Source organism: Helianthus annuus, chromosome 13 (genome assembly GCF_002127325.2).
Source record: "Helianthus annuus cultivar XRQ/B chromosome 13, HanXRQr2.0-SUNRISE, whole genome shotgun sequence".
In the NCBI taxonomy this organism is placed as follows: domain Eukaryota; kingdom Viridiplantae; phylum Streptophyta; class Magnoliopsida; order Asterales; family Asteraceae; genus Helianthus; species Helianthus annuus.
In genome coordinates this window covers 62,402,194-62,407,251 of record NC_035445.2, presented here as the reverse complement: position 1 = coordinate 62,407,251, position 5,058 = coordinate 62,402,194, and the positions used below count along the sequence as shown (strand labels likewise).

The 5,058-nt window shown below is 42.9% G+C and overlaps 1 non-coding gene across 1 annotated transcript; it reads right to left on the bottom strand.

The window, feature by feature from the left end:
* Positions 1-3,091: 3,091 nt before the first annotated feature.
* Positions 3,092-3,198, bottom strand: LOC118486137. Its single transcript, XR_004877994.1, has one exon. It is a non-coding gene; the product is annotated as a small nucleolar RNA R71 (small nucleolar RNA).
* Between the last annotated feature and the right edge of the window lie 1,860 nt (positions 3,199-5,058).

Below are 5,058 nucleotides of genomic sequence, written 5' to 3'. Positions count from 1 at the left end.
TAGGTCTGGGAGGTGGCCACGGGGGCGTGTCGGCCGGACACGACCCCGTGTTGACAGTCTGCAAGGTTGAAAAACAGGTTTCTAGCTCCGGTTTTCCTGTTCCGGCTTTAGTAGTACTAGTGTTTAGTACTCTAAGCCTCGTATGTACCTGTTTTATCAATAAATACCACACTAAATAATACCAATCATCCTAGATTACCAAGTTCAACATCCAAACCATCAAGTTAAAAACAAAAGCAAAAATAAAAAAAAAGTTAGGGAAAGTAAATTGTTCAACACTTGGCACGCAGGCCGGAAATTGTTCGATAGAAAAGGGGGTTTAACCTGTGGGATCACCAACCACCTGCTCCTGCTCCTGCTCCACCTGCCTAGTCCATGTCTTCATCACTGTCCTCGTCATCACCTCCTCCTCCATGCCCCGCCATGTACTCCCAGATGCTTCCGATGTCATCTTGGATATCGGAGATGTTTCTTTCAATGGCTCCGACCTGGTTGTACGTGCTGTTGGCGAGGTTGTAGGTGTTCTTGGTTGATGTGCACAAAATGCAACATATAAATTTCATCAATTGTGGCTTAAAACTAACCCTTTTTAGTACTAATGTTGGAAAAAGTGTGCTTTTGTCTTCCTTTTGTATTTTCAAGATTAAATGAGCTCAAAATAACAAAAGAAGCAAAAAGACAACAAAATCTAACATAAATAACAAAAGTGATATGCCCGACCCCCGACAACATCTTCCCAAGCAAAACAAAGAAAACAGAAGACTGAACACCGTGCACAAGGAGCAGCAGAAAAGACAAACCTATAGAAGCTTCTACTGCTCACCACGGAGCCGTGCCCAGCGGACACGGGGGCGTGGTCAACTTGCTGCAGGCGCATTTATTGTAATTGCGAATTACAATTAATGAAGAGAGAGAGAATGTCAGATGGACACGGGGCCGTGTCCAGCGGGCACGGGACCGTGCCCGAGCTTCTGTTCAGCCTATAAATAGGAGTGTTTGGAGCTCTTGCAACTCATCCCTTGGCACACCACCTCTCTCACACTTCACCCACCACCCACCACCATCACAACAACATCATCCACCACCATCATCCATTGCCCATCATAGAGTGTGTGAGTCGTCTCGGGATCCAAGATTGATCGTAAGAGTTCTTGTAAATCAAAGGCCATGTTTGCCTAAGTCTCTTACATCACTTGGTGAAGACAAGTGTTTAGTGTAATACTTTTTATTTTTAATCTTTTGCACTTTTTAATTGGTTTTGTATTAATGACTTTAATTACTAGTTTCTTATGTTGAAGGCGATTCTTCCTTATCGTTTGTCCGTGGTGTCTTGGCATTATTTTACTGTCTATATAAAATAAAAGATTTTCACCATTCATATCTCCACGGTCTATATGGAGGTATGTTGGCTTTGGTCGGGGGTTAAGGGAACGGTTTGGTAAGAGTCTTGCCATTGTTCAATGTATAGATCCTGCAAAGGACCTGGGTCAAATTTAGTAGGACCTCCTTCAATACCCAAAGGTATTGGATGGCGGGGGTCCAAACTCTTTGATCCCCTCATAAGTTAAACTACTATTAAAACTTTAACCCAGCTACTTAGGACTGTATCCCTACTGACTCAGATTACTTAGCTGAGGGTAACGTCGCCTTCAAAAGAGGGGCCTACCACATTATGCATTAATAACTTAATTAATTATCTTTCAATAATCCGACCCTTTAGGATTGTATCCTTGCTGACTCAAACTACTGGGTTGAGGGTAACGTCACCTTCAAAAGAGGGGCCTACTACAATAACTAAGATAATCTCTTAAACAAGTGCAAAAGTGCGAAGATAATCAAAGGTTACACTACACACGGGTCGGATCCAAGTGATTCATCTTGTCTATCTGTTTTTATTTTTATTTTATTTTTCAGCATTTTAGTTAGTTTTATTTTCATAGTTTAAAAACCTTTTTCTAACTTTTTGATTTGATTAGACGTTGAGGATAAACCGGTACTAAAAGCTCTTGTGTCCTTGGACGACCTCGGTATCTTACCAACACTATACTACGTCCACGATGGGTGCACTTGCCCACATGTGTGTTTAGTGTTAGTAAATATCGTGTTTTATAAATTTAAAACTTGGCTAAAAAGTGTAGAAAGGGCTTAAAATATACATCTAAAATATATTACACCTAACACGCATCAAGTTTTTGGCGCCGTTGCCGGGGACACAAGGATTTTAAGAAAGTTAGGAATCTACGGCCAAATCATTTTTTTTCTATTTTCTTTTTATTTTTTTTAGAATTTTCTTAATTTTTCAGCTTCTGCAGAGCTCAGCACGGGCCGTGCTTGGTCGGACACGGGTCGTGCCCAGCAGTATCACTGGCAGTTTTTATTTTCCTAGTTACAGAGGGCTGAGCACGGGGCCGTGTCGGTGCAACACGGGGCCGTGTCCAATTTTCCAGTAACCGGGATCCGGAAAATAATTGTTGTATCTCCGACCACGGGCCGTGTTCACTGAGCACGGGGCCGTGGTGAACTTTCTGACCAACGTTCTTTTCTGTTTTTATTGCAGGACTTGGAACCAAATGCCACCTCTAAACCTTCTACGTAGTGTATGAGCTCTAGTTCTAACAGAGACATAAAAGAACCTCTAGAAGAACCCGAACGCTTTCTCAGAAAAAGACTTAAAGCTAAAAACCAAGAGAAAGTTTCGGGGGAACCACTTCCAATGGCGGACCAACGTACCCTCATGGATTACCTACGACCCACCATAGGTAATCTCGGCGCCGCTATCAATGCACCGAATGTCGAAGCCAATAACTTCGAACTTCGGCTACATTTGATACAAATGCTTCAAAACTCTGCAACCTTCCATAGGCTTGCGGACGAGGATCCCCATCTACATATTACTAATTTCTTAGAAATATGTGATACCTTTCGAATCAATGGAGCATCAAATGACGCCATCTGCCTCCGAATGTTTCCTTTTTCACTAAAAGACCGATCAAAAGCTTGGCTCAACGCCCTCCCAGTTGGATCGGTAAACACCTGGGATGAACTAGTCCAAAAATTTCTATATAAGTATTTCCCTCCCGCTAAAACGGCTAAATTAATGACTGAAATTAATACATATTCACAAGAGGACGGGGAATCCTTATATGAAATTTGGGAAAGGTTCAAGGAGCTATTGCGAAAGTGTCCTCATCACGGTCTTGCGATATGGCAACAAGTATCCACTTTCTATAATGGGTTGTTGCCACACACAAGACAAACACTTGACTCTAGCTCCGGGGGACTTTTAGATAACCGCCGCCCACATGAAATATACAATCAAATTGAGGAAATTGCTCAAAACAATTTTCTGTGGCACACTCCCCGAGGTAATAAATCTATTGCCCCGGGCGCCCATAAGGTTGATGAAAGCACTTCTTTACAAGCCCAAATCGAGACCCTTTCTTCAAAAATTAAAAAGTTAGAAATCGCAAAAACGGTCTCGGTTATGGCCTGTGAAGGGTGTGGTGGGCCACATGAAAATTGGAGTTGTATGAAAGAAACAGACGATCAACCAGAATCGGTAAACTACATTGATAATAGACCTAGGCCGTCGGGTCCTCCAATGGGTACCTACAACAAAGGATGGCGTAACCACCCTAACCTTGGTTGGAGAGAACCCGGCAATAGTAGTAACCAACAAAACCCAAACCAACGAACAAACTTTCAACAACCAAGAAATGAGTCACAAAATTTCCCTCAACAACAAGGTGGACGAGAGAGGCTTGAAGATACCGTATCTCGCCTCATCTCCGACACTGAAAAGAAAAACTCGGATCAATTTCAATATTTGGAATCGAATTTTAGAAATCAACAAGCTAGTATACAAAACATTGAAAAACAGTTAAATCAACTAACCCAAAATTTCTCCGAGAGACCACAAGGCGCGTTACCAAGTAATACCGAAACAAACCCAAAAAGCTCAAGTTCATCTCATAACATTAAGAAACCGTACCGTGGGTCCCGTGGAAGCTCCGCCGCCACCAACCGAGGAAAGCACAACCCCGCCCCAACAAGATAAGGCTTCTCCTCTATTTCAAGAGCCCACCAAGGCTCCTCCGGTTCCGTACCCCGGTAGGTTAATTCGTCAAAAGACCAATGAGCAATTCGCAAAATTCGAAAGTCTACTAAAACAATTGCATGTTAATATTCCTTTCATAGAAGTCCTAACTCAAATGCCTAAATACTCAAAATTCATGAGGGACTTCCTCACTCATAAAAGGAAAATTGAATCATTGCAATTAGTTAACCTAGGCGAAGAATGCTCCGCCCTCGTACTTAACAAACTTCCCCAAAAGAAGATTGATCCCGGAAGCTTCACAATACCTTGCTCGATCGGGGATTCCCCCATTCGTAATGCACTAGCCGACCTTGGGGCTAGCATTAACCTCATGCCCGCATCAATGTTCAAACGACTCGGCCTAGGAAAAACGAGCCCTACCAAGATGAGTATACAACTTGCTGATAGATCCGTCAAATACCTGCAAGGTGTCGCTGAAAATCTATTGGTCAAAGTCGACAAATTCGTCTACCCGGCTGACTTTGTCATACTAGATATGGAAGAAGACACCGAAGTCCCCCTCATACTAGGGAGGCCATTTCTAGCCACCGCGCAAGCAGTGGTAGACATGAATGACGGAACACTCACTTTAAAATATGGGGATAAGGAAGTGAAGTTCGGGGTTGGGAAGAGAATAGAGGACGATGACCCGGTCAATTACATGATGGTTATTGATTCGAGTTTGGATGATGCTCCCCGACGGTGCAACATGGGATGCAAAACATCCTGCTCGGAAAACATATAACCTCACCTTGGGTCTAGCCAAGGACCCTTATAAACGTGGCGCACCACGGAGGCATTCTGCGAAACTATCCTTAGCTTAGTTTAATCTTTTAGTTTAATTTTAATTTGCAGGAATAAAACACACTCGTGATGGTCAAGGATAACAAGGGAAACGAGAAACATAGCCCCATGCACGAAAACAGGGCCATCAGACAACAATTCCTTCATTATAGTAAGCT